At 47.6% G+C, this 13,174-nt stretch overlaps 1 protein-coding gene across 2 annotated transcripts in view; it reads left to right on the forward strand.

Annotated features, from left to right (window-relative positions):
• The window catches only part of ANKFY1 (ankyrin repeat and FYVE domain containing 1), a 677,352-nt gene that overhangs the window by 238,302 nt on the left and 425,876 nt on the right, over nt 1–13,174 (forward strand). The gene's annotated exons all lie outside the window — the stretch shown is intronic.

Here is a 13,174-nt window from a genome sequence, read left to right on the forward strand (position 1 = left end):
GAGCAAAGTCCAGCAGCCAGCCCCTAGCTATGTAGCACTGCCCAGCGGGGACGGAGCCCATCGCTGTCGCCACCAGCCGGCCTTCAAACCCTGGCCCGCAGTCTCCAGGCAGCGGCCGTCAACCCTCCGGTGCATCCAGGTCTCTCAGGGTTCCACCTCCCGGCACTGCATGCCACCTTTCTTCACCTCGGAGGCGGCAATGCTCCCCGGCCCCCAACCGGGCCCTCCGCTTATCACTCCAGCCCTTCTTCACAGTACGCTCCTGTGCAGGACCCAGGAGCACCGCCAGCAGTCACCGCAGTGGGGGTTCCGCAGGGGCTCCGCCTCAGTGCTCCACTGCTTCCCGCAGCTCCACTGCCGTCTTCTCAGGGCAGCTTCGAGGCCTCTGCTGTCCGGGGGAGGGGGGTTCCGCTCTACACTCACCCCTCTCTGGGATCCACACGCCTGTGCCGCGGCATCCACTGTCTCTCAGTCCGCCGCCCGCTAATAGCTCCAGCAGGGCGTCGGTATCCGATCGCTCCGAGTGTCCCTGGGTTTCGTTTTCTCCGTCAGGCCGCCATTTTTGGCCGCTCGTCTCCGTCCCCACCGGCCAAGCTCCCAGGCGCCAGAACTCAGTTTATCGGCTAGGCACATGCCCCAGTCCGGCGTCGAGTAGGCTCGGTCCCTTTGTCTACCACTTCAGTGGGTCACGGGGCCCGGAGAGTCGTATTCCAGGATAAATGCAGGCTCAGTTACGGAGCTCGCGAATTAGGCGGCTTCCATCCGCAGCTCCAAGCCACGCCCCTCGAGGACTGGAAATTATAATGTTTGAACCAGAGAGGCATCTCCACTTTTTTCTCTTTTGAAAGGGCACACATAGCACTGCTACCTTATCAATTGCAGTGGGAACTGCCTAAGGTAGTGATAGCGAGTGTGTTAAACTGCAGGGATAGAGACACTACACTGCAGGTAGCCAGGTGAATAGGCCCTATATTCTACAAAAATGTGGACATGGTCCTGTTTCCAAAGGGCACCTCATTGGTGCAGCAGCAAAAGCGCAGCTAAAATACAGGAAAGAAGCAGCTTCAGGCCATGAACTTCAAATACATGCTGCGGTTTCTGGGCAGACTTAGGGTAGTGGACAGTGACAGCTTTCACGTCACTACACCTGAATAGGCTTTAAACTGGGCAGAAAGCAGAGATTACCTCGAGCAGCGTGACACTGGACCAATCATTCAGAATAGATGCGCTCTGGAATGCTTGTGGTTGGGGGGGGGGGTAGGCAGGTATAACTTGCTCGTTGGCCTGGGAGGTTCAAATTGGATTTCACCAAGAATATGGAGGATCCAGAGAATCGTCTACAGTACTGGGTATGCCTACACTGTCAGTTGTTAGTGAAGTTGGAACATGAAAATCTTGTCTATAGGGTGCAAATTAGGGATGAATGACCGCCTCTTGTGTGGTTCGTTCTAAGGCAAACGTCTAACAGGTCATTGTGCTGGGGCACTTTGGGCATTAACCCAGTTTCTAGTGGGTGGAGCAGGAGCATAGGATATGTACGAGAGGTTGTATGCTTGGCACTGATGGTCAGAGGTGTGGCTGTCCCTGTGCCCTTATGAGATGTCTATCACTGAAATTCTAGCACCCAGACACAAGGCAAACAATGTATTATTATTTTGAGCAGTTGATTTCCTTGCTGCAATGCATCCACTGTCTGATGGCAGTGTGGAGTTTTTGGCCCATTGCTGTATGATGTGTAAGCTAAGCTGTATGTGATTTCTATATGCTCCCATTCCTCTGAGTGTGCCACTTGCCCCTTATATCTCCGTTCCCCTTTTTACCTCAGTGCCCTCTCTGTATCTGATTTTTGTCTGTGTCCCTCCTACCTCTGTGCACTTTGTATCTTGTGTGTTCTTTGCTTCATTTATTTCCTACCTCATGTTGTTATTTCTGTTTGTGCTCCTTGTTTCTGTCTCTCAGTGGCCTTTAAGTCTGTGCTCTATGTGTCTCAATGAGCTTCTGCAGTTTCTTTACTCTTTTTCTTTCTCTTAGAGCTCCTTTCCTAGTTTTAAGCAGGTTCATTCTCCCTGTGCCCTAGCATTTCTTCAGTAGGACCTGGAGGAAAGCTCTTACAGAAGAGGTGGGTGTGTGAAAACAATAGTTTGTATGGTCAGGAATGTTACAAGTCCGACCTGAGACAACACTGATTTATCAGTGTTTTTTCTAGAATAGCAAAAGGCCTACAGATCCAGATTGAGGTTCACTTACCAATGTGTTCATACGTCCTGCGGCTGGCATCACAGTAGTTGCTGTAAAATGAGGTGCATTAGCAGAGCTGTTACTGAGTCTTATACTGCTAATAATAATGCATATTGTGAGCTCAGGGTCGGAAAGGAGAAGCACTGGCAGAGCTTTGGGGCAGTTGGCCCACCCATAGAGCCACTCACACCGCCACTCACTCATACAGCCACTGACACACCCACTTACTCACCAATACCGCCACTCACACAGCATGTCACTAACCCACACAGCATGTCACTCACCCACTTATACACCCATGCACACAAGGATGCATAGTCACTCAACCACTCACTTAATATACATTAGAAGTAGTATCACTCAGTTCTAGTACACCTAGTATACTAATATAACTTTTGTTGTAGGTTAGTATATATTTAACACTCATGAACTCTTGAAAACACTTACTCACTTGATGATGTCCTCAGTGATGTCGTTTGCGATGTCATTCGTGATGTCACTGACCATGTCATGAGTGATGTAATATGTGAGGTCATAAGCAGTGCATTCAGAGGGCAAGATGGCCGCTGAGGGGTTGAGCTGAGCGGTCGCATCATTTTCCTCTCCTGCTCAGTATGACTCAACAGGTTAGGACGCCGTGCTTCCCCTGATGGCTATTGATGCATTGTGGCAAGGTGGAGTGAAAGAATACTGCCGATTTAAAAAAAACAGCTCCGATTGAATAGCGCGGCTGTGAACTGGGTGAAATCGTGCATCTGCAAGCTGGTGAGCGCGATTAGAGCATTCAGAGGTAAAGAGGGTCCAGCGATCGTGATGCCTCCCAGACCGCCGCGACAGGATAAGCCCAGAGAGGTGGCAGATCCAGGGATGAAAGGAACAGAGAATGGAGAGGCGCTGACGGGGAAAAATCTTGGAGCAATCCGTAAGGTGCCTGCTATGCCGCCAAAAAGAAAAATAGAAGTCCGCGGTAAGACCCCGGTGCTCCCAAAGAAGATACCGGATAATCACACAACATCTAAAAATATTAATACATCGGAACGAAGCCTGAAAGAAGACAAAGCGGGCAAATACAAAAAAGACAACGGGATGCGCCAGCCTACCATGGCGGAGGTTTTCTCAGTGACAGCTCCCGGACAGCCTGGGGAGATGCGGGAGACGTAGGCATCAGGAGAGAACGTCCGCGAGGACGCAGCGGAGGCGGCCGACGCCGCAGCTGAGAACCTGGTCGCCAGGCAACCAAACCAGAGCGCTGAGGTAGCAGGACTGAGCAGAGAGGCTACCGGAGCAGCAATGGAAGACGCAGCTCGAGCGCTGTTACAACTGGACCAGGAAACGGCAATAGATTCTACAGAGACTCGAATGGGGGAGTCAGTAGGTATAACGCCATCGCTGGTAAATATGACTCCAGAGAGAGACACGGGGAGGCCCCTTGGAAAAGCCGATATGCTGGGGGCTCTGATGTTGGTAGAGGCGGAGATGAAAGAAGGGAGTAGAACTGCCCAACACCAAAGAGTCAAAACCTGGGGTAGCACTGAGACCGTGGCAATTGAGAGTGGACAGGGGAAGAGCAACAACAGTAAGCAGATAACAGAAAAGCTAGAAGGGGGCTCTATAGAAGGCGAGCACTTTTATTCAGTAAATGAGGACTCAGAGTCAATAATTTCTTCTGAAGAGAGCCAAGAAGAGGAGGTTGATGACGAGATTACAGACTCCGGGTCCAGCACCTCTGGAAAAGCATCCACGCAAAGAAAAAGACTCTCAAAAGTAAGGAGGCGCACCTCAGAGTCTCCCCACCATCACGATAGACGATTACTATGGGATTATTCAGCTACATCCCAGGTCTATCAGGATAGTGGTAGTGGTAGCGGTGGTGGTAGGGGCCCTATTCCTGACACTGTACCCCAGCAAAAATCTCTCGAAGCTCTATTTGATACCCTGAAGGAGATGCAAGCAGAGGCAAGAACTGAAAGTCGGAGAGCAAGACAGGCCTCAAAAAAGATTCAGGGCTCACTGAGAAAAATAAATAAACTATACAAAGAAGTAGAGGAACGCACCGGCAGATTGGAGGATAACGTGGGAAATTGGCAGGCATTTAAGACTGAGCAAGAGAAACTGGCAGAAGACATGAACTGGAAGATGGAGGACTTTGAAAACAGGCAGAGACGTAACAATGTTAGACTCTTGGGTGTGGCAGAGGGGGCAGAAGGGCAAGATGTCAGGCAATTTGTCGTTAATCTCTTAAAAGGAGCTTTCCCGGAGTCCCAGTGGCAGTGGGAAAGGGAAAGGGAAGTACAGAGGGCACATAGATTCCCCTTTACAATAGGGAAAACCAGAGGCATGGGAGGTACAGGTGGTGAGACCCAGGGGAACCTACCCAGGGCAATCTTGGTAAATATAGGGAACTTTTTACTGAGAGAGGAGATAATTGGTAAGGCAAGGCCGGATAGCAGAAGGACCTTTGATGGTACTACTTTCTTCGCCAGGGCTGATTTCTGTCATGTCACCATAGAGAGGAGATGGAAGCTCAGACAGATGATTGCTCCATTTCAGGCTTTAGGCTGTGAAGCATATCTCCTCTTCCCCGCTAGACTCAAGGTAGTTGTAAGAGGGAAGGCCTGGATGTTCTCTTCAGAGATCAAAGCCCAGCAACTTCTGGAAGAGACGAGGAAACAGAAAGGCGGATAAATGAGGAGGGCCGGGGGTATTGGTATATAGCGTACTCCACAAGCTTGCTGAATATAAGTATAAGAAGGGGAGGTAACACAACACATTAAAGGGAGAAGCAGGAGAGGGATGCGATTGGCACAACTCAAGGCGGGCACTCATAGGTCGACTGACCTATTTGCCTGTAAAGGGGAAGGGAGGGTTCAGGGGAGGGGGAGCAGGGGGAGGGGGAGGGGGAGGGGGGGCAGGGGGAAGGGTAGGGAGGAGTAAGGGGGGGAAAGGGCACAAAGGTTTGTTTTTGTTTTGGCATTTCACACTTGTGGGAAAAATGTGATAGAATGTACACAACATGAGAATAGCAATGCATTAGAACCAGAATGTATACAGTACAAGAGGAAGATTGTATGGAATCAGCAGATATGGAATTTTCTCAAACAATTAGTAGGTTCACTGAAAGGACAAAGGGTGCTGCGGTATGGCGTGTAAAATTGCCTCGATAAATGTATGCGGACTTAATGAAATAAATAAAAGACATAGAGTAGCTGCTTTCCTTAAAACATTGCGCCTGGATTTAGTATGTCTGCAGGAGACCCATATAGAGGGTGTTAAAGGTCATCTACTGGAACACCTGGGTTTCTCGTTACTAGCAAACTCAAAGGAAGGGACTAAGACCAGAGGAGTGGCGGTTTTAGGGAGGAGTGGAGATGCAATAGTGCGAAGAAAGAAGGAAGATCAGTGGGGGAGATGGGTTATACTGGAACTAGTTTTTAAAGGGGATACTTTCACGTTGGTCACAATTTATGGGTCAACAGAGGATGACCCAGATATTTTTCAGTATCTGGATGTTGTTAGCTCAGTGGCCCGAGCCAATTGTCTGCTGCGGGGATCTCAATCTACATGACCTTAGTAGCTCATTTGTTCAACCTGGGGGACAATATACAGGGAGGAAAAAAAGGGTGTATAGAGCACTCTCAGATATGGTGTTTCATAATTCCCTGGAAGATCCCTGGACAAGGTGGCATCCACACTTAGATGGTAGTACATTCTATTCAGCTCCACACAAGGTGTTGGTTCGCTTGGACTACTTTTTAATCTCTAAGAACTTAATCACTGATTTAAAAATTGAGAAACTTCCACGGCTAGTTTCAGACCACAGTCCATTGGTAGTAACACTTAAGCTGGGCCAGAATCAAAAGAGAGAAGCTTCATGGACTTTTGAGCGAGCATTACTACAAGACAAGGCATATCGGGATTTTATGAGCATATGGATAAAGGATTTCTGGGACATAAATAGAGGGACAGCATCACCGGGGGTTGTTTGGGATTCATTTAAAGCGGGGGTAAGGAGGGAGACATTGAGTTTTGTGTTATTTAATCAAAAGAAGGAGAAATTAAGGGCTGATGAAATTCGTCAAAATCTTCTAAAACTTGAAGCAGATTTAGCAGTAGCTATAGCACAGAACTCTCCGCTCGACCAGCTTCTGCTTAGGATTACCATAACCAGAGCAGAAGCCCTTGACGGAATGGCTAAAAAAGTAGTGGAGAAGTATTTGACTCAAAGGGAAAAGGCGTATGAGCTTAGTGAAAGGGTGGGGCACATCTTAGCGGCGCGGAGCAGACAAAGGGCAGCAAATTCTGATGTCAAGCAGATTATTGATCCACAGGGTAATTCATTTACAGAGGCTGGGCAGGTAAGGGAAGTTTTTAGACAGTTTTATGTAGATCTTTATTCCTCTGATAACACAGGGGGTGTGGAAGAGATAGAGGGATATCTGAGGGGCGTTCTCCCTCCTGAAATTGAGGCAGAGGATAAAGAGGAGTTAGAAGCCACTCTCCAACTGGAGGAATTTCTCGTGGCCCTTGGTAGCCTACCCTCTGGGAAGGCAGCGGGTCCAGACCAGATCCCATTGGAATTTTTTTAAGTGTTTCAGACGGTATTAGTGGCTGATATGTTTAATGTTATGGTACTTGCCCAGAAGGGGGAATCAATACCCGACTCCTGGGGGGCGGCGGACATCATAGTGATTGCCAAGATGGGTAAACCAGCGCCGGCCCCAGGCTCGTATAGACCTATTACTTTAATGAACGCCGATGTGAAGGTGTTCTCTAAAATACTGGCTAAAAGACTATCAAGGGTTATCGAGAGATTGGTTAGCCCCTTCCAGCAAGGGTTCATCCCAGGTAAGGGTACAACGCAACATGTCAGGCAAGTGATTACGATGTTCGATGCAGCAGGTACTCTAGGAGACCCTATGGCAGCACTCTTCTTAGATGCCGAAAAAGCATTTGATAGGGTCTCCTGGAGTTATCTATGGGCTGTCATGAGATGGAGCGGTATAGGTGATGGATTTATAAAGGCTATACAAACACTTTATAAAGACCCAAAAGCTAAGATCAGGGTCAACAGAGGGCACTCCGCCTGGGTTAAAATCAGTAGGGGGACCCGGCAGGGTTGTCCTTCCTCTCCCTTATTATTTGCGCTGTATTTAGACCCTTTTCTCAGTCGACTAGAACAAAACCCGAAGATACCGGCAATGCTGATGAATGGCTGCTCGATAAAATCTTTGGCGTATGCAGACGACGTGGCCATTAGGACACCCAACCCGGCAGGGGCTATTAGGGAGGTGGAACTGGAAACCAAAAAGTTCGGCCGGGTATCGGGTTATAGTTTAAACTCCTCGAAAACACAAATAGTAGGGAATAGGTATGTAGATTGTAACGATGATAGGGTGGTTGAAGCTGCAGTATACTTGGGAATCGTGATCTCTGCAAATCTAGAAAGCATAGTAAAGAAAATATGACGCCCTTAATGACTCAAGTAAAAACAGACCTGGATAGATAAAACAATTTACATTTGTCACTAGACGGATGTACGAATATAATTAAGATGTTGATTCTCCCTAAGTTTCTCTTTCTTTTTAGATCTATCCCATTATTATTTGGAACTAGTTGGTTTAATGCACTAGAGGTGATTATGAATAGATTTATATGGGCGCAGGAGAAGACACGGAGGGCTTATAGGTTCATCTCCCTCCCTAGAGAGAAAGGTGGGTGGGGAGCACCAGATTTTAGATTGTATTATATGGCCGCATCCTTACAATATATGCAGGGATTAATCGGAGGGGCAAATCTTGATAGAAGAGTATCCAGCTTCTCCACGGAGGTATATGCAACAATACTTGGGGCAGAAGCGGGAAACTACTTGTTAAATAGCGTTGATTTTGGATACTTCAAAAGGACAAGGTTTAAAACAATAGCTGCTGCAGTGAATATTTGGAGTGCTTTTTTGAAAAAGTCTAAATTAGGTAGATACCACAGATATGTTATGATGTATAAAAACAAGTTGTTTCCCCCAGATGTATTTTCAGATATAGTAATGGCAGATTGGGTTGCAAGGGGGATCACACAGATTGGTGACATTGTTAATCCTGATGGAATGATGCAGTTTAGCGATATGAGGCATAGGTACGGTCTGGGCAATAGATGTTTTTTTAAGTATCTTCAAATTAGGAGTTTTCTGGGTAACAAGCAGGGTGGAGCTTCTGGGTTTAGTAGAAATTATATTCTTGAGAAAATAGAGATCTCCGGAGACTGTACAATACGATCCTTTTACGCAATTCTCGTAAAGGGAAAAAATGATGATTTGGAAAAACACAGTAATAAGTGGGCTGAGAAATTGGGTGGTGACCAGGGTTGGTTTCAAGAATCTCTGGAATTAGGTTGGACAGTTCTGTGTTCATCCCCTTTGCAATCACAACACTATAAAACCCTTTTCTCTTTATACTTCACGCCAGCGAGGATTGCAAAGTGGGGTGGTAATACGGGTGTTTGTTGTCCAAGATGTAATTCCTTAGAGGCAGACAGCGTCCATATTTTTGCCACCTGTCCTCAACTGCACACACTAGTGAGGGATATAGAGATGTTTTTACACAGGTCACTAGGAATACAAATTGTGCTCACCCCATCTTGGATAATTTTGGGGGTTGGTGCAGATGAGGAAGAAATACCACGGGATTTTTTGTTTGTAGCTATGGCAGTGTACAGATTAACCATAGCCAGGGCATGGCTTGATAAAAACCCTCCGGGAATGCAAACCTGGCTGGCCAACTTATTATCTGTATATAATTTGGAAAAGAATATCTATGCCCGGAAGGGTAAGAGGAAGAGGACCTTGGGCTTAAAAATATGGGACCCAGTAAACGAGTGGAAAGAAAGAATCGGTAATCACTAAATATTTGGGGTAAAATATTTGGTTTTTTTTTGTTGTTAAAACTGATAAAAGGTTAAATATACTTTGAGCATGTACTGTATACAGGTAAAAGCTTTGAAATGTGGAAATAATAAGTGAAACATTCATGGTGAATTGTAAAAAAAAAAAAAAAGTAAAAGTGTGTATAACTTGGAAAATAAAAACATATTTAAAAAAAAATAATAAGCAGTGCATTCTGGGGGTGTACGTTCTAGTTAGCTCAGGTAACTTTAACTTCTGAATTTATCTGGTTTTGTACGAGTGAAATCTCAGCTGAACTATAGCGTCCCTGTAACCTTTGTCTTTTTTCAGTGAATTTCTAAGGTTTTTCAAATTCTATTTCCTAACAATAACGTCCCTGTAACATTTGGTTTGTTAGAGGAATTTCTATGGTTGTTTAGTAGTCGCATTTGCAGAGTAGTGGAGAAAAGGGACGGTACATCTGATCAGCTCTCAGAAATCCTGCTGAAAGGGACTTTCTGCAGGTAACGGGAGGGCTTCTTGGCCCTCAACTTTTTTTTAAAGGGAGGTGGGCTGCATGGCCCCCCCTTTCCTGGGGACACCATCCTCCAGAGCCCGGCCTCTGCTTTTTTTAAATCATTTAAATGGACAGAGTCTGTGTGCCACCGCCCACCGCCCCCCGCCCCCCGCCCCCCACCCTCCTGGGTAATTTTCGGCCCCAGGGGCCCTATTCCCCAGGGTCTGGCTCGTTAAAAAAAAAAAGAATATAAAAGGTAGGGGGGCCACCAAAGCAGATTTTAACCCTGGAGTCCCCATCCCCTAGGACCCGGCCGCTAGTCTGGTTGCCCTGGTCCTACCCCGGGCACCCAGATACTATGTTGGGGACCGTGGGGAGAGCCTAAAGGCCCCCAGTGTCCCAGCCGGCTCCCTGCATCCTGCGGGAGCCGGCATTGCTTTTGGGCAGAGGGAGCTGCTGAACATGCAGCTCCCTCTGTCCAAAAGCAATTCTGCTCGGCTTGTAGTAAGCAAGAGCATTTTTTCTGCTCTCACTTACTAGAAGCTGAGCAGAGTTTATGGCTATGCAGGAGCAATGAAGCTCCCGCCAAGCCATATCAAACTGCAATCTCCCGGGGGTAGGCACCCTGGGACATTGCAGGGGCTAGCACTTGGGTGTAGCGGCCATCAGGGCATTCTTTGGCTCCAGGAGGGGGCTCCATTGACCCCTCTCATTTGTGTCATTTAGCCCTGGGGAGGTGGTGGTCCCCGGGGGTCCGCAACAGACTCCCCTCCATTATATAGTTTAAGTCTCACGGAGATCGCGGGCCCTGGGGCTGTGGAGGGGCCCTCATGGGGCACCCACATTTCTCAGGGGGAGGTTTCGGTCCCCTGGAGGGCCGCGCGCCCCGCCCCATTATTGAAAGTTAAACCCTGGGGAGGTGGTGGTCCCCCAAGTCGGGTGGGGGTATTTGCCCCAGCTTTTATTTTGAATTATTCCCTGGGGAGGTGGCTGTCACTGGGGCTGGGGGGGGTCCACGCAGCCCCCCCATTATTGAAAGTTAAAGCCCTGGCGATGTGGGGGTACATGCCCCCGCATTTATTTTGATTAAATCCCTAGAGAGGTGGCTGGGCCTTGGGGATGAGGGAGTTCCGCGCAGCACCCCTAATATTGAAAGTAAAAGCCCCGAGGCTTTGGGCATGTGGTGTGGAGGCACGTGCCTCGTCTTGAATTTTTAATAAATCCCTGGGGAGGAGGCGGTTCCAGTGGCTGTTTGTGTGTGTGGGAGGTTTCTACGCAGCCTCCCCACATTATTTAAGTTTCACGCCCCGGGGCGGTGGCGGTCCCCAGCGCTACGGGGAAGGCCATACAGGCCTCACCCCACCTCATCCCCTGCATCAGTTTACTTGTGGTGGTCCCTGGGGCACGTTACCCACATGGAGGCTTAATGAAAAAGACGCGCAGGGACCTGCAAATTTGCTGCAAACATTTTTCTTTTTTTAAAATGCTTTAAAACCCACCATATTTGGGGGTGTCGGGCATTCCTACCCTGCCTCTTTTCTTTATTGTTTAAAACGTTTTTTGTGGGAATCTGCCATTGAACGGATTTACACCAGATCACAATAAGCCCGCTTTCTGAACCAGCATCCAGCTTTCTGTCAAATTAGGTGTAATTCCGTTCATTGGTTCAGGCTGTAGACCTGTAAGAAAAATGAAAAATCCCCATAGACATAACACGGGAAATCGCATTTTGGTACCTCCTTTTATTTTGGGCCCTGCTTGACGTATCACTCCGAAACTTTCAACACAGCAGCTGAACCCAAAAAGGGAAGTTTCTTGAATATTTTATGAAGATCCCTCAAGCTATGCAAAAGTTATTGGCAAAACAAAAAACGCTTTTCCTATGGAAACTATGGTCTTAACTAGAACTACTTACTGGCTATTGCTAGTAGGTGATATATATATATATATATATATATATATATATATATATATATATATATATATATACACATACATACATACATACATACATACATACATACATACATACATACATACATACTGGATCCATAAAAAATTTTCTGACCAGTATTCCTGTGCACCAGTATTTGGCATTGTTCTGCTTTGTGTGGCGTCACCTGCGCCGGAAGTGACGTGTGCGGTCCCTATATGTGCACCACACCAGCACTGTTCCAGTTCTTTGCTTTCCATGCCAGTCAGTGCAGATCCGTAGAACAGCTTAAAGTAAAGTCCACATTTGTAAAGCGCACATCACCCGTAAGGGTCTCTAGGCGCTGGGGGCCGTCGGGAAGATTAAGCGAGCTATTGCCCAGAGTCACATGGTGCTGGGCTAACCTGCCGCCGGAGCCGGGGATCGAACCGTGGTCCCCAGATTCCAGTGTCAGTCGCCCTGGCCGCGGCGCCACACCTCTCCCACTGCTACCTGCAGTCACTTTTAGACTGACCCTTTTTTAAAACTTTTTGTCGAAGATTTTTGAGATTTTGTCTCCTGGTGTGGCAGGGATGTCCGTGATAAAGGTTGGTTTTAAGCCATGTGCTGTGGTTTATGAACAGGCCCAAGTCATCCTTGTAGCTCCACAGTGGGCTCGGAAGTTGTGTATCCCAAGCTGTTGAGCATGGCCATCGGTCCTCCAATCCGGCTGCCCCTTCGGTAGGATCTGCAGTCGCAGCAGATGGGGAGGGTTCTCCACCTGAACCTGTCAATGCTCAGTCTTCAAGCATGGAGATTGAGCAGCGACAGTTGACGGCTATCGACCTCTCGCCTGTGGTTTGTATTGTCCTCTTGGCAGCCAGGCACCCTTCCACAAAAAATGGTATATGCCTGCTGCTACGGCAAATTTAAGACCTGGTGTGCAGAAAAACAGGTTGACCCCTTTTCTGCCCCACTTTCTCAGATACTTCTGTTTATCCTTTCTCTCGTCCAACACGGCTCTGCTTTGGGTAGCGTTAAAGGCTATCTTTGCCAGAGTAGCAATCCCTTTTCAAGCCCCCTATTGCCAATAGGTTTCTGAAAAGTATTCAACATTTGTTCCCGCCTTCACCCTTCATCTTGTGTCAGTGGAACATAAATTTGGTTCTAACATTTTTTGTGTGCTCCTTCCGAGCTATTGCACAACTGTCCAATCAGGCTCCTTACTATCAAGTCAGCCTTTCTATTTGCAATATCATCTGCCCGGAAGGTCAGTGAGCTCCAGGCTTTGTCATCTAAATCTCCGTACCTCAACATCTTCCCACAGAAGGTGATCACTCACTTTCATTTAGCCCAGGCCATCCCCCTGCCGACCTTTTACGCTCTGCCTCACCCCTCCAAGGAGAAGGAGAGACTACATCGACTGTACCCAAAAAGAGCTTTGTCTTTCTACCTTTACGGCACAAGAGAGTTCCAGATGGATGATCTACTCTTCATGGGGTATGTCGGAGCCCAGAAAGAGAGCGGTACAGAATTGACTATCTCCTGAGAGATCGTGCTCTGTATCAAAATCTGTTAAGCATAGGCCACGTAGCAACCCCATGAGGAGTTGCATGCCCATTTCACCAGACCC

This window comes from Lissotriton helveticus, chromosome 3_1, assembly GCF_964261635.1.
Source record: "Lissotriton helveticus chromosome 3_1, aLisHel1.1, whole genome shotgun sequence".
In the NCBI taxonomy this organism is placed as follows: Eukaryota; Metazoa; Chordata; class Amphibia; order Caudata; family Salamandridae; genus Lissotriton; species Lissotriton helveticus.